The sequence below is a fragment of the Colias philodice genome, chromosome 20, assembly GCF_061535455.1.
Source record: "Colias philodice isolate Cphi_HAF_F1 chromosome 20, ilColPhil1 Martin Lab GWU primary, whole genome shotgun sequence".
In the NCBI taxonomy this organism is placed as follows: Eukaryota; Metazoa; Arthropoda; class Insecta; order Lepidoptera; family Pieridae; genus Colias; species Colias philodice.
Window position 1 is genome coordinate 6,409,978 of NC_143105.1, and position 22,164 is coordinate 6,432,141.

Below are 22,164 nucleotides of genomic sequence, written 5' to 3' on the forward strand. Positions count from 1 at the left end.
ATCATAGTAATCTCATTAAAAGTCAAACGGAATTAACGGTAAAAATATTGAACTATCAACTCGCGACGCGTTGATACAAACGTGTCGACTGACGAGCCGTCTACGACGAGTCGTTTAGCCGTCTACGGTGGACTATTATACGGCCACGTCGAAGAGTTAACCGTCGCGGACGCGTTGACGATCGTTTCGACTCTTTTGTTTAGTCGTTGAATTCAACTAGTCCGTTGATGAACGATGGACTAGTCGAATCGTTGAGTGTACATAGACGGTTAATTTAACTAGTCCGTTGATTCAACGCCCATGCCTAGTGATTAATAAATTTATCGACGCTTAAGATCAAGCCAGTTGCTTTCGCTACCGCGGTTTGTGAGATTTATACGCGTTTAATTAACATTCGTTCTTGCTTGTTACGTTTAGTCTTAACTAGAGGAATGTGAAATGTAGACGTGTGCCTAAATATCTAGATCGGAAATTTTAATGGCTCGACTCGCTGAGATTTTGTTGGCGATTACTTCGCGTACGGAGTTTTCTGTGATAGGCCGTTGACTGGTTAAATAACGATGTATCTTTAATCTGGATAAAGCGAACGTTGATTGGCTCATTTGGTACGGGACCACATACAGAAGATCAGATTCTTCCTGTCTTATAATTGGATAAAGACTTCGACTTGGAATGGCTTAACAAACAATTTATTTAAACTACGTAGAAAAAGCTTTGCAATTTTACAAAAAACTGTTTTTTTTTCAAAAAAACACAAGGCTCCCAAAAAACTGTTTCCAAAGAGAGAGCGTGAGCACGTTCAGTTATTTTCCTCTTAAACGGCTTTTTATTAAGTAACTGTTTGCTTTGTGCTTTCTTTGTACGCATAACTATTTACTGCATATATATTTAAGAGATATGAGCGGGCAGCGGCTATGAAGGGATCTATTTACTCGCGTGTTATTTGATCGATAGCTTCTATTCTGTTGTACTAACGGTTGATGTCACCGACATGCGTGGGAAATACGGTGTTCACGGATTGTGAATATGTACTATGCATTTGTTAGTATCAATTATTGTTTTATTTGCGATATTCATTTGTTTTGTCAGCGAAAGTAAAATAGGTATCGAATGTTTTACAACGTTAGATTGCAACGTGCTTGCAGTTTTAAAGTAGGTAATGCAAAAGTAGTTCCTGGCAAAGTTAATATAAATTTTTGCTCCTGAACATGAAGGGATTTAGAAGAACGTATGTGAAAATAAATTGATGTGTAAAAAGGAGAACGTATCTGACAATAAAAAGGTATAAAGATATCCCGATAAACTGAGGTGTTATATATCTCTTCTAGGATGTACTTACATGAAAACGAAGTCGCGGCCGGAAAGCCAGCATTAAACGAAGTTAACAGTGAGACGAGTATCCACATAATCGCCGATCAACGTGGAAACGCTAGAAAGCACTGCATTAGAAATTTGTTTCGGCCAAGCGCAGGAAATATTTTTCAATGTCGATTAAAATTTAAATACGAGTATGAAACGATTGCGGGTATTTCTCGAGTGTCGAGCGGTACGATAGCATCGTGCCCTCCAGTAGCCAGAGTCCCTGTGAGGAGAAAATAATGCCTTTGTTGAAAGGAAACTCACTAACTGGACTTTCTTTATGTATTTATTAGTTGGCTGGTTTGCGTGTGATTTGTTTAGTTAATGGGTGTGGTGCAAAGTGGTAAGGATGAATAAGATGATGATGAATTGAATGATATAAATAAAAAGGTTATAAGTAATACCAAAACTGTTTCAAAATTAAATGCGCTATCATATTTTCTCCATAAATATAACGAATAACGATATTAATTATTATTATATTGATCCTTGATACCTGCCATGAAACTAACTTCAAATTAAGATAAGATGATCGAATTTCAATTGCAATAGAAAATGTTTATTATTTTAATACTTTACAAACAAAATGCATAACTTAGTTGCGTGGAATATCTCATATTAAATTGCAAACGAGTATGCTTTGAAGATAAAGTGAGCACGTGCTTTGCATTAAATTGATGTTTATCTGCATATAAGTGGGCAAAAAATATCGAATATATTCGTGTTAAAATCACATACATTATTCAATATTATTATTCTGTAAACATTTACAGCTACAATTATTTGTATTTAATATCGTTACATACAATAAAGTAACCGGGTGGGTATATGTTCTAATCTTTTTTGCAAATTTAGAAAGTGCCGCGAAAGTGGTCTCGCCACGCAATATAAGATAATGTAATGTGGCAAAAATCAGCAACAATGCCCGTTCGTAGAGCCCCAGGCGTCCAGTGAGTTGGGGAAATTAACTGCATAATATAGTTTAAATGACGTCCGAGATGGTCGGCGTATTGCTAAATCAAAAGGTGATTGTGTATTGCTCAATTTGAGGTGTAATTATGTAGGAATGGACAGTGATTGTTGAAATTCACGGATCTGTATTAGGTAGGTACCTACTGATGTGGTGAATGTTAAGGTAACTTTTGGGATTTTTTTGTTGAATGTGCAGAGGGGTGACGGTTTGACAATTGAATTATCAGTTCAATTGCTATAGGTAGTCAATGTACAGCATAAAATATTATGTGGATAAGCTTTGGCCTACAATTATAAAAAGTTTGGGTCGAGTTAGTTATGCATTAAAACGTTAACTATACGCTCACGTTTAACAATGTGTGATGGTAATCAATAGAAATTTAGGTTAAACAATTATTAATATAACAATAGATGACCTCGCACTGACCGGGCAAAAACAATTTACTAAACAGTTACAACTGATTGTATCCGATGTTAAAACCATAAGCCCTGCCACAAGCAACCTAAATACTCGAGTCCCATCTCGTGTCAAACTCATCAACCGCACACGTCCGAGACGTGGATAATCATTCCCTTCATTTCAATTGGCTTATAGCTCAATGTGCAGTACCGTGTGTAATGGGTGTAATTTAACTACTTACAATTCGTTTGTGGCCGCTGCGCCTCAATTATCGCGTGCATTCGTATCTTCATCTCGACGGGTGAGAGGTCGCAGCTAAGCGCTACCCGACACGCGTATTGCCCTCTGGTCTCTGAAATACAAGGAAATTTTCGCAGCACATTTAACTTTCACTTATTTTCGCCTGGAAGCCCACTGCGCTTTCCTATTTTGACGCTATTCAATCTGATAATTACGTCCGTGGCTAATTTGAATCGTTATAATTGGACTGCCTTGAACGAGTTCCTTCGTTGGCGTTTAATTTCGTTGAGTTTCATTATAATGTTGCAGCTCTTACATTACATTGATTATAGAAAGAATTTTTAAAGGAATACAGAAATCTCTTAAATATTACAATAAATTTTACAACTCCGTCAACCATTTTCTTCATGTTCAAGTGCCAATCTTGCTTCATAATAGACAGCAACGATATCTAGCCAAGATTGGATATAAACTTTAATATCTAACAAACTCCGCCTTCGCGACAGCTATCTCAACACCTTTCCGTATTCTTATAATTGTCTGTTATTTCACCTCAGAGGTAATGCAGTGAGTTAAATCAACCAGCTGCAGGATTCTCAGCTTAATTGCTATCAACATTAAGTTATTGCATATCATTACGAGCGGAGGAGTAAATGTTGTAACCCTGTTCGTTTCATCGTGATATCAGCGTGTACTTATTCGGAGCTATCGGTTCTAATGGTAGGTCTGGCCTAACGTTTTAGATTGGTTTCAATTAATTAGACTTTCACGCTTCAGAACTCGATTTATTTACAAATTTCCGCACTTATATACCACAATTCAACTGGAAGATTAATTGCTTTCCGTATTAATAAACTCGAATTGGATTTATTGTTATTATTACGCGTGTTATAAATTACGTGTGAGAATAAAGAGTATTGCATCAGTTTCCTAGGAATTAGAAGTGATACTATGAACGCCATCGACGTCTAATAAATGACCCGCGCGTAGCATTTATGTAATATCAAATTAGTAGTCAATTGGACTAAGAAAATTGTATAATCATAGTGAACGTTTAACCGTAGTATTAAAACGATAAGTGTATTTAAGATAATCTCTAGGTTTTATTTGAAAGGGTAGCAGATACTGAGTTTATCTTATCCACTATCGATTGCCGTCGTGAATTATTTATTCAGTTGTCGGACAAACTATGCAACTGTCTGTGCGTATTTGTTAGTTCATTACCATGACAGCCAATTTATTCTGCGGCTTTTTTATCGATAAAACTGTCATCATGCATTGTTTGTACTTCGTTAATACGGCCCGTACGATATTTATCTCTTTATCATCATGTGTGAATTGGTGCATATCACAATTCATAGTAACTAGCTTTATTATTATACATTATTGTCATGCAAAATATACTTTACACACAATCATTGTTATGACCTAGTAAACCCGTTAATTTTGTTAATCATTTAACCAATCAGTACTTTTTGGAATACAAAATATTCAGGTACAATATGTACAATGTAGGCTTATGATGCATGGCATCGTCTCGCTCACAAAATATCAAATTATTCGAGAACATTCATATTCAAAATTCGAAAACAATCTTGTCATAAATCATCTATCTTGAAATAACTTAAACATAAGAATTAAAGCTGAATCATGTAAACGTTGTTTGTGACATGTTAACGACGCAGATAAGTTTGCTTAACCTATGTTCGTGATCTCGTACAGACAATAAATTATTTTGTTCAATCCCCGCGCTCGGTTTGCGTCTGTTTGTTCTAATGAACTATTCGCAACAATTGACGATAGTATCTACAAGCGAGATTACAATCCGACGACTCAAATTATAAACGTGGCCTACATTTGTTTTATGTAACTTTATTAAATATGTCGGTTGCCCCGTCGCGCGCCACCACCGCTTAGGCCTTTATTACTATTTATCTGTTGGTAGTTTTATCAACACTAGCTATAAATTCTCCAGTTTCGTGTTGTTATCGTGATCACTATTAGCTGGACCATAACTCAGACTGGTCACATTACGTAATTGCGGCACGTTGTCCAGGAAAGTTCTTGTAATAATAGACCAACGCTTAATTGATATATAATTGCGAACCCAGAAGGACATAATATCAGTCTTGGGCAACATGCAAATTGGTAATCGCTGCACAATCTAAATATAGAACGGTGGCTTGTGTTTGTGGATTATATATATATTTTATGTAACATTTTATAGAGCTTTTTTATTTGCTTGAAGGGAGACTTTTATGTCTTTAAAATATGCTATCTATCAGACATAATTGTCATTTGATTCAGTTGACGAGTGTTAAAAGCGTGAGGGCGGGAAGCTTTTAAATTTTATGTTATGGTTATTTCATCTTCGTGAAATGTGAACGTATTAGAATAAATGAATTAAAATTATTCTCATATTAACGTTAAGTCAAGTAAACTTATAGACGTAAGAAATAATATTGCATTTCTTTGAACTTCAAAGTTTGAAGACAATTTTTCACTGATCCTTTCAGATTTCTATTGCTTAGCAAAGTTATTGATTACCTTCAATCATGGAAAATTCGAACAATCCGTCTGCAATGCTAACTCAACCTTACAATTGCCCTTTATCTATTCGTAGTACAAGGTCGGACCCTTTTTAATCTAAGCATCCGGTTGGTGTGCCATTGTACTCCCATCCTGTCCTCCATTAATCTACTTTTACGACTTATTACTTACCCATCGATGACAGGATCTCTTCCGGTTGTAGAAGTTAACATTGTAACGTGAATTCTGCGCTTATGATATTGTTGAGGGGCATTTTCAACTGCGTTAACGTAGCATCATAGAAAGAACTCGTTATGGGTTAAGAACAGAATAAAGACAAGCTTATGAGAATGCTCATGGTAGCTTTCCATTTGAAACAAAGAGCAGAAAAAGTTGTCAGGGAAACTTTATACCCAGGTCACCAGTTATTGGTTGTATAGGTTATGTTTACATATCTTCTTGATAATGAAGAATCGCAACTGAAAACGTACTTCACTGAAGTTTTTTACAATTTTAATGAGTGTTTATTATATTTCCTCAATAGTGTTCATACATTTTCTATACGCATTGACCTGTTTCCATTCGTCGGGTGTCTATCATTTGTCGGTAATTTTCTGTTAGTGGTGTCATTACTGCGCGATGGAATCACGCGTATGTCACATAGTGCCGCCTCGCTGGCTTCGCGTTCACCGTTATAATTAGCCTTATGGTTACCTAGTTTTGAACCTACAATTGCCAAAGAGTACTTGAGTGATGTTAAAGTTTGTAATAATCGGACAATATGAACAAAATACATCGACCAAATTTTATAGTCTTTATTGTTATTTCCTACTTATATTATAATTTTGATAGTTTTATGTAATGCTATTAACTAATTCTTGAAATTGAAAATTTATTGAGCAAATTCTCAAATAGAACAAACTTCAACATAAAAGAGACGGTACTGAAATAGTAATTATTATCTCTACACGTTTCTAATAGTACTCTACTAAAAGGCCATAAATAATCAATTTAGACAGGTCGCAAAAGTAGTCCATTCTTGCAATCGCATCCCATCATTAAATGCTACCAGCGCTCTTTAAGATGGCTATTTGCTCCGCGCATTACCCATTGACCTCCGCTTTTATTGCTTTCACCCTTGCTTCGTGTGTTGTCCGTCCATCAGGTTCAGGACCGTCATTATTCTGTTAAGCCGTAACATTTATTCTAACCTAAGGTACATTTACAACGACAATATTGACCATAAACCCATTGTCTATATCTAGTGTCCAAGAAAACGACATTAATGCGATTTCGCGTTTACTGCTGTCGCCTATGAACTTTCTAAACTTCTCAGAATATTTTCTTTTTGTATTCAAAACCTAACTTTACATGTAATGTCGTGACTATATTTTAAATGTTGCATCTTGCATCTTTATTTCTCGAGATGTTTTGGATAATGATCATATGGACCCAGTAAGAATGTTAATGGTCGTGTTTTTGCATAACAGGTTTTCAACCTTGTTATGATACTATGAAAAAGTTCAATTCATAATTGTGTAACTACTATAAAAAACTGACCACTATTGCTTTTATATTTGCATTGTTGAAAATAAACCCAAGCAAGCGGACAAATAACTTTCATGTGCTCGCAGTACTTTAGAAATGGCAGTAGCCAGCGCTTAGTGACGATTGTGCTATTGATAACAGTAACGCTGGCGACATCGTCACGATCCAACCAATGCATGCAACGTGTTTAAAGCTCTGCGGAAATTTCACTTTATCAACTCGACGCGATTGGATAATTCGCAGCTCAACGTCCGAGGTCAAACGGAATACAAAGACACTCAAATCAAGCGATAATTACAAAGTACGCGAACCTCGTAGAAAGTAAAATAATGATGATTTCAATGTTCCTCTCGACGGCCGGGACGAGGCATAATAAGCGTACGAGAGATACGACTTGATTATTATTGCCGTCATTTAACTAAACAATAGACTCTTCAAGTCTTAGCAACATTAGCATAAACATGGTGCGCTCGAAAATTCTCATCGTAAACCGCCATTGAGCTGGAGGTTTTCAATTACAGATTATATGATCCAGGGTCCGTAATACAGTTGTTGGTTTTGCTCTGGCTGAGCAAATATTAACTCGTTTCGAACAGAATTTTCTGACGTGTACAATAATTGTATGTGTCTCGAATGAGATAGCGATGCAAATGAAGGGCTTTCCCGCTCAATATTATCGTTTCCTCGTCTTTAATGATACTTCAATTCGGTACGGTTGTAATAGGCCCCAGTATTGCTTTATGCAAGTGTCCGTCAGGCATTCCGTGTTTGGTAATAATTTAATGTTCTGCCACACCTGCTAGCTGCTTAGTTCCTGATATTTCAGAGTAATATTAACCCCATATATCTCCCGGTTCGATTATACAAGTTGATAATGTTGTCTCGGCTTTTCACAAGTCGTGAATCGTATTTAAATAGCAGCAGTATACTATAGCAGACATTGCTTTATAACTTCTGATTATATTATTCTTCTTGCAGGTTATATTTTATACATGGCAATGGGGCTAGGTCTGCCGTCTGACTTATCACCCATTATATCGACTTTATTTAACTCGGGTGCCATAGTTTGAAGAAGTTTTCCCTATACCTGCATCGTGAAAGTTTCTCTAAATATTTTACATATAATGCTTATATAGTTGTTATAATATGTACATTAAAAACAAGAGAAAAAGGTAAAATAAATTAACAAGAAATCGCAATAATACAATAAAATTTCTTACAAGTTATGAATGTGCATAATACATATTTCATTTAAAATTCTACACGATATTATGCATCTCATCATACTTCTATTTATTTGATTTCCTTACCACTATATCATTTATGTCCATGTATTTTGTCGACTATGGCTAACCATGTTATGGGCTTGTGTCGTGGCCATTGTACCGGATTTCTCTTGTACTCTTCGGTTGTAATGTTTCCTTTGGCGACAGTTTTCCGGTAGAACAAAAGTTTGTAGCGTTGTTACTTCCTTGGACGATTAAACCTTGTTGCGTAACGTGTATGCAACCAGCAATACGTAGTTATAAAGGTATAGACGGGTCAAGGTATCGTATGTTTTTGTTACCCAATACGAGATAGCTTTTAGAGAAATTGTTTTCGCTGTTATGAAAAATCTATATATATCGTAAATCTCGTCTGGAAATACTGAATCTTCTTAAATATCCGTTGCGTCATTGTTCATTTCTTTTCTTGACAACACCTCACAATATTATGAATTATGATCCCACGATACATGTCACCTCCACGAATACCTTCGCAAACTGTGACAAGAGAAACCGAACGCGGAATCGAACCCGCGGTCGATAAATAATCACTGGATAATAATTCATAACGATCGTACCTTGATGGATGGACACCACGCCTCGCTTTTGAGCTGTTGCAAATCACCAGACCATAACATTTCCTATCGAATCAATGTACGGGTAATGATTGTACGCTTGTACGTTTGTATTGTTTTCGCGTGTGTGATTTATATTGGCTTTTCTGTGTTGGTCTTGGCTTTTCTGTGTTGAAATAACATACGGGATAACACGTAGATGTAGTTGTAAATTTAGGATACGATAGAATTTAAAATACGTGAAAGTATAGCTTAAATATTATGTAAACTGTAAAGAACTATTAATTATCTACATCCATACTATCCATAGGTACTAATATTATAAATGCGAAAGTAACTCTGTCTGTCTGTCTGTTACTCATAATCACGCCTTAACTACTGAACCAATTTGCATGAAATTTGGTATAGAGATATTTTGATACCCGAGAAAGGACATAAGGATAGGTTTTATCCCGGAAATCCTACGGGAACGGGATTTTCTTTGAAAACGCGGGCGAAGCCGCGGGCGGAAAACTAGTCTTATATAAGTATGCAAAAGTAATATAAGTAAAGACAATTCTAAATACAATATTACTTATTTATAATAACTGTACTCAAACCTAGCGTATTGTATCATCTTTTTGATAAGATCAATATTTGTTATGTGATTTGAAAATTGTGTACTTGTGTTTTCTCAATCTGTTTGAAGATAACCTGTTTTGTCAGTATATTAAATATCTGTTTTATTTGTTACAGGTATGTCGCATCTCGCAATATCATATAGTCGGTAAGATATAAACGCATTCATACCAACCAAGCAATGGGAAGTGTTATTAATGTGCATATATTGTATACAGTATGTCTTTCCTTCTTCTTTACCTTTTTAATATTGCAAATGACGATCAGAGAATTGTTCAAATTGCCTATTGAATTATCCAAATTATAGCCGAAATACAACCTTTTCATCTATCATTAGGAAAATTTTATTCAACTTTGTATTATTGAAGCTGTATCAAATCAAAATCTACATGTTTCCATAGTTGCAACTTATATTCGTTTGTTTCAAGCATTACTAGGAGATGTTAATCTCGCATCGATGCTATCGAAGTTTATCGGAAACAATATGTTTTCTCTTGGGAAACGATCCGTCATTGTAGTGGAAAGTGTTTGTTGCATAAGATGATATTTTTTATCTGTGTCACTTTTATGAACGTCATCTTATTGAAAATTGAATTGAATTGATAAGTAGTTCTTGGATATTTTGGTACTGTGCTATTTTTATTGGTTGACGATTTTTAAACTTCAAGTCGTCATCGTTTTTATAATTAACTAGGTAGCTACCCTGTCGGATTCCAAGCGCGGGCAAAATTATGTATACATATTTCTATATTATTCTGATGTATAACTTACTGTCAAGTTTCGTCCAAATCCGTTCGTGAAAGAGTAACAAATATACATTCTTACAAACTTTTGCGTTTATAATATTAGTAGGATGAATTACATTCGTTTGTTGTGTCGATAAACTTTTTCTTCGAATTATAGTTTTATTGTTTCAACTATGTCGCACTACCTATACATATTATATGCCAAAGGGTAATAACGGGGACATTCCAAGGTAGTTATTAAAACCAGCTGCTGCCTGCTGGTCACGCGCCATTTGATTAATATTGATTATTGTTGGAAATAAATAATTAGGGTGCGAACGGATCCGGAAAACATTATAATTTTCGTCTTGATAAACACACTAAGGTGTGTGTGACTATGATAATAATATTAGATAATTTTATGTTGAGATATTATTTTGAAAGTGCCACAATATATTATTGAAATAATTTGGAAAATCCAAAAGTGCACGCCTCATAATTTTTTTTAATAAATATTTATTAATTATTATTTTTGTTTATTTAATAACAATTAAACCACATCGAATCAGACCCTGAAAAATGAAAGGGTTCTATTCCTGAGCATACTCAAGCGTAAGAGAAAAAAAAAGACTCGATTAGTAAAGTATTTCGGTCGCTATCGTGTTAACAAGAAAAAGGATCCGCACATACAGACACACGGACGTCCAAGACAGAACTTTTTTAAACTGTTTTTTAACTAGTTTAAATAACAAAAATGACATCAAAAATATCATGAACGTTAAAAATAGTGTTTTTTCTTAATATGTGTGTGTATGTATTATCTTACAAGTGCAATGTATGATACATAAAGACATTTTAAGTTTGAAAAATCAGATGTTTTGCGCGAAGTGACAGTAGTACCCACCTCAACGCTTCGCTTATGAGGCGTGCAAAATCAGTAAACGATAACTTGTTCTATTATTTTTCAACTTTAATATGGATAGGAAACAGTAATTATTAAAATTGTTACATTACTTTTTAGTAATATTCATTCGAAATGCTTCGTAATATCGCCGCTCAACTCGTAAAATACTCTAAACGCGTCGCTGTACTCTTATTTGCAATTAGATCTAATACTTCTAGTATCGAATGGTGCATTAATATACTCAAACTCAAACTCAAACATTTATTTATTCAATTAGACTTCTTATAGAAGCACTTTTGAAACGTCATTACATATTTTAAAATTTACCACCGATTCGGAAAGCAGTATCTACGGAGAAGAACCGGCAAGAAACTCCATAGTTGCTCTTTTAAATCATGTCAGTTTTACAATTTTACAAAATACATATGTAACATCATATATTATAATAACATGCCAAATAAAGCATAATGTTCGCATAGATATTTATAGCAAATCTTATTAACGCAATTTACCCAGCGAGCCTGTGTTAATCCTCTTTATATTGCCGGATGTATGATCTTTAATCGCTGTTATTAGGCTACACTTAAGCTACAGCCGATTAGCGATTATGAAGCTATTAACTAATCGCCCACTGTGGGAAAGTTGCAAATTGCAATACACTACCAATTAATTGATTATAACAGTTATGACACGAGATTGCTTATAAAAGTAGGCCGAATTTGCAGCGGTTTGGGGTCCTGATCAAGTTTTGCTAATGTGTGGCCTATATCATAAAAGGCTTTCTGGATACAAACTAAAGAAAGTTCTTTGGGTCAGTGATATAGTAGTAGGAATAAAAAACGAGGGAAATTTTCAGGAACATTATGCTTTAACAGGTTGCCACTTCAAATGGAAGTCTTGAGTCATATAGTTATTTAAAGCCTTAAAGCTTTCGTCACCGTTTACGTTATATTGAAAAAAAAAAAAAACGTGTTCACACTGTTCTATGAATCGATTTCCTCTCCACCACCTGTGCCTTCAGCCACACGGGCACCGGCTTCACGACTGATTGGCGACTCACCGTACCGTGACGTCACATGGCACTATCGATCTATTCGTACCGTACTCTTCCGCTTTCAATGAGGTATTTCTTATATACATTATGGCTCTCGCTGTAGGCTCTAGGGTCAGGAGTCAAACGCTAGATTGCTGTTTATTTAATCTCGTACTTACGAGATTTACATGCAGATAGCGAAAGTAACTAAGGTCAGATATTCATGTATTAACTAATTGCCTCGGGCGATTCGTATTGGATAGTCATTAGCGTTCATAGGAACTGTTCTATGGTAGATATTAAATCATAATTGGAATGGCAAAGTTGAAATGGTTTCGCTTTTCTTGACGGAAATTGGTTACATGGTTATTATAATGAACCTTATCTTTAGAGATAAAGTTTTGATTTCAGTAACAGCTTTCGATATTAAGTACCTATCGTTATATTTTTGTTGCACATATTTCTTTCCATAACATTAGAATCTTTATAACGTTGACATTATGCATGCAATACTTAGCTTATATTGCATCGTTTTTGTGACCAGTCGATAACGATTGTCACAAATCCTCGTCGGCAATTTAGAGTTTTTGTCACGATTGCAAACACCTTGCCTAACAAAACGTAAAAGCCTTCATGGTTCGTTTCACATATTAGGATTACGAGATAACCCGAGGCATATTCTTGGGCTTATAGTTTACGTGAATATAGTACATTATTATAGTTTGTGATTTAGAAATTGGCATATGACTGCGATAGAAGAAAAAGATTCCGTAATTCAGGTTATCAAAATAGCCTTCGTGGATTTATTTTAGAAACCTTTACAAAAATAAATCAATCAGATAATATTTGCTTTAGCCATTACATTGTTTAGAAAGCTAAGATTAGGAAAAAATATTTTTTGTTAGCATTTTGTCAATTACTGTGGATTATTCACTCTTGTACATTTAACACTCAACATCGAATTGCGGTAACCAATTTTGTGTCTCCTGCTTTATCTACAATCTAAATTGTATCTTAAGTGCTATACAAGCGAAAAACACTCGTAATTCCGATATGTATCTTTGATTCTATAATCGCATATAACGTCTTTAGCTACGATTTCGTCATCGTCTGTTTCACAATTGCCTTTGCTGACTGTAATTATTGTTGAACTACCGAAAGTACTTAGACCGTTCAATTTATCTCAAATCAGAATTATATACGCTCGACGTTGGATCTGAAGTAATATTGCACAGTCATTAGGGCACACGTAGGTGGTTGTGCGTAGGCGCGTTGCATCGAGGCAGATGCGCCACGTAAATAATGCCAGTTGCGATTGCAGGCTCTGCTCAACTCTGATTTAATGGCTGTTACGGTATCTAAGTTATTATTTATTATCTAGTTAGCTATGCCCATTTTACGAAATGAAACATGCTAAATCGAATTGCGTTTCCATTTGTGGTTATGGTATTATCAGATTTACATGTTGTTCTTGTTATACCGATGATGTGATATAACTTTTAAAATAGTATGAAACCACTTTTTGTAAGATTGCCGTCACTTCCTTGAAATATTGGCATATCCCCAAAGTGGGGACCTTGTAATAGGACATTGAAAATAGGTTCATTGAAATATTACAGAGATTTATACACGTGTAACTGATAACTATTACGCAATAAAACGTACTGTTCATCTTTCTTTCCAAACCTTACTAGAGGGCTATAATCACATCCATCTTATTTTAATTGTTAATAATCATCGAAGTAAAATTATCGGGTGGTTTGAATTCCTATTTAGCTATTTTTATGTACACGTCCTCTCCAACCAACGATGAAAGGAATCCTGCTGTCAGCAATTTCAATAAGAACTCGGTAATTCAATTCTATTATATATACTAGCGGCCCGCCCCGGCTTCGCCCGTGGTACATATGAAAAATAGATGTTGGCCGATTCTCAGACTTTCCCGATATGCACAGAAAATTTCATGAGAATCGGTCCACCCGTTTCGCAGGAGTATGCAGACTAACATTGTGACACGAGAATTTTATATATAAGATTTTCCAGTCAAGCGTGGTTTTGCAAAAAGTACTATGAGTGCTTCTGCACTCATAGTACATAGTAGTAATAAGAGTGATTGCACACACCCATGACCCAATCCACAATACCGTTTGCGCATCAGCCATCTACCCGCAATACGGAAATGCGCCCACGCAACGCGTTCGCACCGGGAAGCGTAGCGTAATTGTAACTCGATACAAATGAACTGATAAAGTCTGTTGCTCTCTCTGAGGAAGGATAGTGAGTACAGCCTTAAACTGTTGGGATCGCTTTTATTGAGTCCGAAATTAAGATTGGTTAACAAGTTCGATTTTCCATTGAGGTTAGATTTTATTTCATCGTTGTTTCAGTAAATAACGCTTAGAAAAATATCTGGTTCTTATTTTAATCGTTTTAATTTGTTACCACCATTCCGAATTACTAAAAGTTTTAAGCAGACATGTTTAATCGGATATATAAACAAGAGGTTAAGCCTATGCTATATTTTATGCTATTTCTGGATCATCATAACTCATAAGAGTTTTCCTTTACAAAAAATTGTTATTTTAACATTTCTAGTAAGTGTTAGCTATTAAAAAACCATTACTTCTGTAAGTTGTATTATAGATAAAAAGTTAAGAACATTTACCATTGCAACACAAAGCTTTCGCTTTTCTCGGAGTTTTGGAGGAACGACACTTTGTGCATAATTATGATGACATGAGAACGATACAAAAAGTTAACAACACGAATCTGAATGTGCGGCTCTTTTTATGCTGACCTTGCCCATAAAAATATTAATAAAAAGGCTATACCCCATATAAACTATATTATAAAGAAGTACTTTAAATTTCCCTTCTTATTTAACAAAAAACTAATTTTAGCATGGCAACTTTTTCGACTTCTTTGTTAAGTTAAGGACGTGCCGAAATTTGATGGACAGACAAAAAAGAGAAATGTCCCTAATTGCTTGCCGGTATATGAAATCGAAGGGCCGAGTGAAAGTCTTCAGTAAATCAGTTCATTTCATTGTCTTCCTCGATCCAGATTTCGTCGATCAATCTTTTGTACTGGGATTGTTTTGATTCTGTTGCTAGAAAGCAGTGTTTTCAATATGATGTACCACCGAGCAACGAGTCCTTAAACAAAAGGTTCGTCGTCTTCAATTATTCATGTTTAGGACATGGAATTTTAACGTCCTGCTTTAGGGTTTTCTGTGAATCGTCTACGTTTTGCTTGAATGCTGCTTTGACTACCAAAAAACTCACTGATTGCTGACACACAGTACTGACTACTGAAATTATTTTGAACATCACTATTTCATCACACATCATTCAAAAGCGTGTTTGTTCGTCACGAAAGTATCATAGAAAGCTTTTTTTGTAAATTTTGTGTAGGTACCTAAATATCAGGGAATTCGATACACGTTATCACAATTGCTCACCTATAAAAATATTACAGCTCACATATATATCAATGATAACGCCGCTATATTATTGTGCAATTGCGTTTATCTTCGACTTGCATATCGATTAACTATTAGTACTGTAGTCGCCGCATTCCAAGAGATTATGTTATTTCCTATGTTCTGATGTATAAGTGGAGAAAGCGAACATCGATTGTCCAGAGGTGTTTTTTCTTTGTTCCATATTGTCATTATTTCCTTAGAATTTTGTTTATGTAATACGTAATTGTGCATTGCGCTTCCTTGCTTTAGGTTATTTTTGCTACTTCCTCTATGTGTACCATCAATGTTCTAGATATTTACAATCGCAAGAATTACACGTGCATTTCGTGTTTTGTTAAGGTTCAGTAAATTCTGATGTTTTAATACTTAGTGTTCACGCCTATGCAGAATTCGATACAGATTAAGAGAATAACAACAAAAAGTAAAAATATATCGTATCCGGGGTTATCAATCCGTTAAGTGACACAAGTATTGTTCACGAAATTGTTTCCGATTGCAAATCTTTCCTGTTACGGAAGTGACAGCTCATTATAGTGATTACGAAATGTATTTGTTTGACGCAATTAACGATACGCTCCTTATTGATCGGCAGTGATACTAATCACTACTACTACTAATACCTACTAAAGTATTACGGTCTATCTATCTATCAATATCTTGTGCTTCTTTTGCTACATTTAGATGAAGTCCAGTTGTAGTAAGTTCCATTTTTTCATTAAAAGAAATTACCCTTAAAAGAATAGATACATATTCATTGGGTATTCCTGCATTTATTACTATACCTGCTAAATGTTCTTTTCACAAAGTACCTAATCGAATGTATTATTTGCATTCTCGCGTCTCTTCAATTTGTTATGCTGCTTAAAGTTTCACTATTGTTTGTAGCTTGTGCCCAAATTACAAGTAGGTAAAGGGATTGGAAATTTTTGCCGTAACGCTATTACGATACATTTTAAGTGGGTTCGGGATGTCATATTTGATATGCGATATGATCGATTCGAGATCTCTTTAGATAGCACCGAATTGAGGCCAATTCGAAGGAACGGCCACTCACAGAATCACTGAAGAACGTTGCAAAACCATCTATTAATGGTATTGGAAAATTCATGCAACAGTTGTAGGGTTGTGATAATTATCCAGATGTATGTGATAGGTACTTTTGTCCTTTTGGGGACTGCGCAATCTTGTCTCTTTGTTACTTGCATGGACGTATAAAAAAAGACGGACGGTATATCGCCTAAACATTGAGTGAAGCCCAGTAATGGCGGCGAAACATCCATGTGTGTGTGCCATGTTGCCATGGCAACAGCTGTCCTGATGACAATGGCGGCTGTATTTTTTTCTATAAATTTTGCCGTAATAATTTTGTCATTAAAACATAAAAGAAATAACTTGCTTCCCTGTGGAATGTAATCCCTTGTGTTTTGTTATTTAAAATTGTACTGTTGCGACACCATTTAACCACGCAAGACGGCATTTTAAATATTTTTTGTGAAACAGTGACGCAGTTAATCAGTCGGTAGTTCACGACGTAATGGCGGCCGACTAGCTTACTATGGTGAGAGTGTGTGCGTGTTTATTGTCTTTACACGATCGCTAGCTTACTATGGTGGCTTCACGTTGTTTGTTCGTAATACGGCGTCCGTCTTTTTTTATACGTCCATGGTTACTTGTAAGTCTTCCAAAGTGTCATTGATTAAATTAATTTTGTACAAAATTCTTCATTTAGGGATTTTTTTGATCAATTTTTGGTAGACAGTCGCTCAGAAACCTTCTGTTTTCATCGTGAACACTCCAGAATAATTATTTTTAGGAGAAATGATGTACCAACTTGTGATAAGTTGTTTTCGTTGTCTTATAAAACATAAGGCTGTATTCCTATGTTTTCCGATTGACCGAGGTAAGAACCAGACCACAGAGCAGACTAACTATTTTAAAATAACGGATAAACACAGCTAAACAAAAATTATCACTTGTGTCTAACGTTCGGAATACTATTCGCGTCGTAAAGTTTATCCCTCGATAAGGCGATATATCGTGCGACCAGCTGTCGTCTCTTTCATTCGCTGCGTGTTTCGGTATGGTGAGGGAGACGGGTAGGTAGGGCGCCCGCGTGGCCGCTGGAACACGAAACGAAACGAACAGTTTGCAAGTCGCCGGCTTTGCGCATGGCTGACTAGTGCAGACAGTCCGTTACGCTCAACTCGTGATTTTTTAAAAACATTTTTATAACTTTTTTCTACTAAAATCTTATAAATAAACAGTGCCTTAACAAGTGTGATACAGCATGATTTTTAAACGTTGGATTTAAAACGAATGAAGAGTTTCTGTGTTCTTTGAAGCTTTTGTTTTGTGTCTTTTTGGTATAAACAGATCTTATTATTTTGTACTTTTTGTGCTTTTCTAAGGGTTTGTTAGTAACAGTGGTATTCCGGTGCACGTTTGCCCCGTATATTGGCACGAGCCTTAATAATAATAGTGCACAAAACCAGTTTGCGAGTGAGGCTGGTTCGGTTGTGGTTATCCTGAGTTACTTATGCGGGCGTCTGTATTTAAACGAATTTCGATGTTCCCTTGCGAGTTTCAGTCAAGGCTACGTGTGTTTGTATATAGCATTGTTCATAAAACATATGCTACAGTACGAATTAATGCACCGCAGTAATTCTATTGTTATCATTCTTATCAGCTTTCAAAGGATTTTATCGTTTGTGAATTATGAGTCGTGCGATGCATTTTCATAGTCTGTAAAACTGATTAAATCGTTACTTATTTACCTTGACCATTATTGCTATCGTAGTCTGCGCCTTTCTGTTTCGAGGTCAATCGAGTCCTTTGACCACCTTTTATAGTTAACTGATTTCGATTGACATATTTATTCCAATATTACGTAAAATTTCTTGGGTTGAATGCCGGTTTTATTTGTGTGCATTCATTTATTTCTCACTATTAGCTAAGATAATGGTTGAAGTGGCGCCTCATAATTTATTGGCCTATTAATTGCTTGCAACGAAGCCTTATCTTTCACTTTCCTATCGAATGCAAATAAATATCCGACGATACGTCGCCGCTTACACTAATCTGTGAATGTCTCGTAAACTTGCATACATTTTACTCGCCACTTGTTGCGCATGGTTACATTTAGCGAACGTGATTTCATTTCTCAGTTTTTGCCGAGTCGAAGGCGTTCCGAGAAACCCGATTGAGTTCTAAATTGCCCAATTCAGATTTAACAATTGAGATGTTTTTGTCTAAATTCTATTACCTCGCCGTGGTGCTACTAATCCGACGTTTCCTCTGATTAACATACTCTATATCCACAAAATGTCAATTTGGTAGAAAAATAATGGCAAGCTTCCAAAGGCATGGCAATAAGAAACTGAATGGAAAATAGAATATGAAAGGTCAACGGACAGATGTTGCGTTTGAAAAAGAGCGTTTGAAAATGTTCAAATTATAATTGCGCCTGTTGAACGAACGGTTAATAGCGGAGCGAGCAGATATGTTGATGCAAGCTGTTCTTGTTCTTGTATGAATCATCAGCTTAATAACATTTGATTGGTGTGAAAAAGTTTACAGTACTAACTTTGCATGTGTTTGTTATAATACTTTATAGTTTGATCATCATCTCGGTCTATTCATATGATAATAACTTGCGGATTATTCTTCGCTTTAATTTATTTTTAATCTAGAGCGCGATAGAAATCTCTTTTTACGATGGTCTTACGGTATTATTTGCACTAGGGATGTAACGATACCGATACCGATACCGATATATCGGCCGATATATCGGCAAGCCGATATATCGGTATCGCCGATAATAAATCAACCGATACCGATATTTTTTTATTAAATTCTTTCTTTTCTTTTATGTTTTTGCATTGTATTCATTCATATTGTTTTATTTCTGTTTCTGTAATAGTGTTAAGGAAGAGCGGAACCTCCTGACACAAGCATTTTATTTGCTTACTAGGAGTGTTCCAATCACAAATTTGTTTATGTAAAGGAAAGAAATAAATAATTTTGAATCTTTTTAATTTTTAACGTGATAACGTTTTTAAAATCGTTTTAGTCGGGTGACATGTTCATAAACTTGTGTCACACCAAAACCTCACGAGCGCGATCGCAGGTATAACGAGAGAGAGACGGACCGATCTCCCGTTTCATCTCGAGCGCTGCCACTGCATTATGTTATCACGTAAACATCTCGATCGTAAACCTACTTTACAAACAACCAATTTTTTTGATATCAAATAATTCAAATATCCGCGCCCAATGAACGATGCGGGAGGCCGCCCGCGCGTGCGCACTTTGTTTTCTGAAAAAACTCTACCATTATAGTAAACTTTTATTAGGTAGTGATTGTATGTGTATTACTTAAAGTTTAACTGACTTCGTAAAATAATAATACTAAAATAAATGGTTTTGTTGTTTTTTGATTTGGCATTTTTATTTAAAAGAATACGATTAACAGTTGTCTCTGTTAAATGTTGGCAACTTTTTATGCATAATTCACTATTTATTTTTCTACCAAGCCATCGATATCGGTATCGGTATCGGTATCGCCGATACATTACTACAAATATCGGTATCGGTATCGTATCGGCAAAATCATGTATCGTTACATCCCTAATTTGCACGTAACAATATTCCGCTTTTATTAATTACATTTCCTGATAGAATTTACTTTGAGCAGTATTAGACGATTAAAGGCACATAAAATTGTGTCTATTTAAGACGCCCGCATGTAGCATAGTTTATGTTATGGTGTGGACCAGCCCTATTAAAAATGTTTTATGACCAAGGAATGTTTGGCTTCATTGAGCGCATGGACCTATTGAATTTTAACAAGTTTTTTTTTATAGTTTCCCTGCATGTTTGACATCTAAACCATTTGGATACCAAAAAGACACGAACGCATTCCGATTGTAGACGAACAAACATAACGCTAGTGATATAAAGTGCTCTTAAAGTAGTAACATAAGTACAAGCAAGCAACCAGTTATATTTTTTGAGATAAATTTGAAAACGTGAATCTGACTGTCCTGGATTGTTATACGCCGACCGCATCTCATGAATTTGGATTGCTTCTTTTCTACGTAACGCCAGTTAATACATAAATTAAGGTATGTTTGGAAGATTTTTTCTTTTGTCGTTGATGACGTAAGAGTTTGCTTTTATATTTTTCGGATGCGAAAGCAAACTCTTGCGTAATTTTGGAAGATGCTGAAGATTCTTAATTAATAAATTTAAGAGGAAAATAACATACAACGAATGTGTGCAATATTTTGCTGAAGATGAGGTTACATTAATTGAAACACGCACGATTTGATTGCTAAAGCACCACGTTTTATCTCATCATCAAATTTCAAAACAATCTATCTACCTAATACCTATATCTAATCTTAATACATAGGTACCTACTTCTCAAATGTTCAATTTTGCAACATAAAAAAATAGCTATTCGCGAGAGCCCTTTCGATGGTCATAAAATGACTGTAATGTAATTAAAAGAAAAAGTATTTATTTCCAAAATCTAAATAAGTAGTGTGTATTATTTTGATTCAAACACCGCTAATGTACAATTTACTTTACAAACAGTTTTAAATCGCTGATCATGATTGGCCATTACAAATTAACTTAACGAGTTAAAAGTGGGTCATATACACCACGTTGAGACTGTTGAGTTATAAAAGAACATTTCAATACTCATATCCACTGCATAATCGTCTTTATAACTTCTATCTAAACTTTTTACTTTTGTGAAATTAGGAAATTTGAAAAAATAATAGTATGTATTGTTATGACCAGCTCAGTTGTAAAATAGTCTCACTAGACACCATTTTTATAAGTCAAATAAAAGATTGTAAACAAGATCGAGCCTCAGGATCTTGGACTTACACCTGCCCCGGGTATAATCCTCTCTTAGACGCTTGTACTACCTGCTGTACTAAAAAACAATAGTTTTACTAGCACAATGATATTTATCTGTGCTTGCATAAGGGTACTACTATATTGCACGCCTCATAAGCGAAGCGTTGAGGTGGGTACTACTGTCACTTCGCGCAAAACATCTGATTTTTCAAACTTAAAATGTCTTTATGTATCATACATTGCACTTGTAAGATAATACATACACACACATATTAAGAAAAAACACTATTTTTAACGTTCATGATATTTTTGATGTCATTTTTGTTATTTAAACTAGTTAAAAAACAGTTTAAAAAAGTTCTGTCTTGGACGTCCGTGTGTCTGTATGTGCGGATCCTTTTTCTTGTTAACACGATAGCGACCGAAATACTTTACTAATCGAGTCTTTTTTTTTCTCTTACGCTTGAGTATGCTCAGGAATAGAACCCTTTCATTTTTCAGGGTCTGATTCGATGTGGTTTAATTGTTATTAAATAAACAAAAATAATAATTAATAAATATTTATTTAAAAAAAATTATGAGGCGTGCACTTTTGGATTTTCCAAATTATTTTGTACATTTGTGTCTCTTTATTCCACTGT

General features: G+C 35.2%; 1 protein-coding gene and 1 long non-coding RNA gene across 2 annotated transcripts in view; both read left to right on the forward strand.

Annotated features, from left to right (window-relative positions):
- Window positions 1–22,164, forward strand: part of klar (klarsicht) — a 203,596-nt gene that overhangs the window by 61,449 nt on the left and 119,983 nt on the right. The gene's annotated exons all lie outside the window — the stretch shown is intronic.
- Window positions 17,464–22,164, forward strand: part of LOC149479524 (uncharacterized) — a 60,681-nt gene continuing 55,980 nt past the window's right edge. The window contains exons 1-2 of the long non-coding RNA XR_016317237.1: window positions 17,464–18,015; window positions 20,515–20,775. This is a non-coding gene — a long non-coding RNA (uncharacterized LOC149479524). The remainder of the gene's footprint in view (window positions 18,016–20,514; window positions 20,776–22,164) is intronic.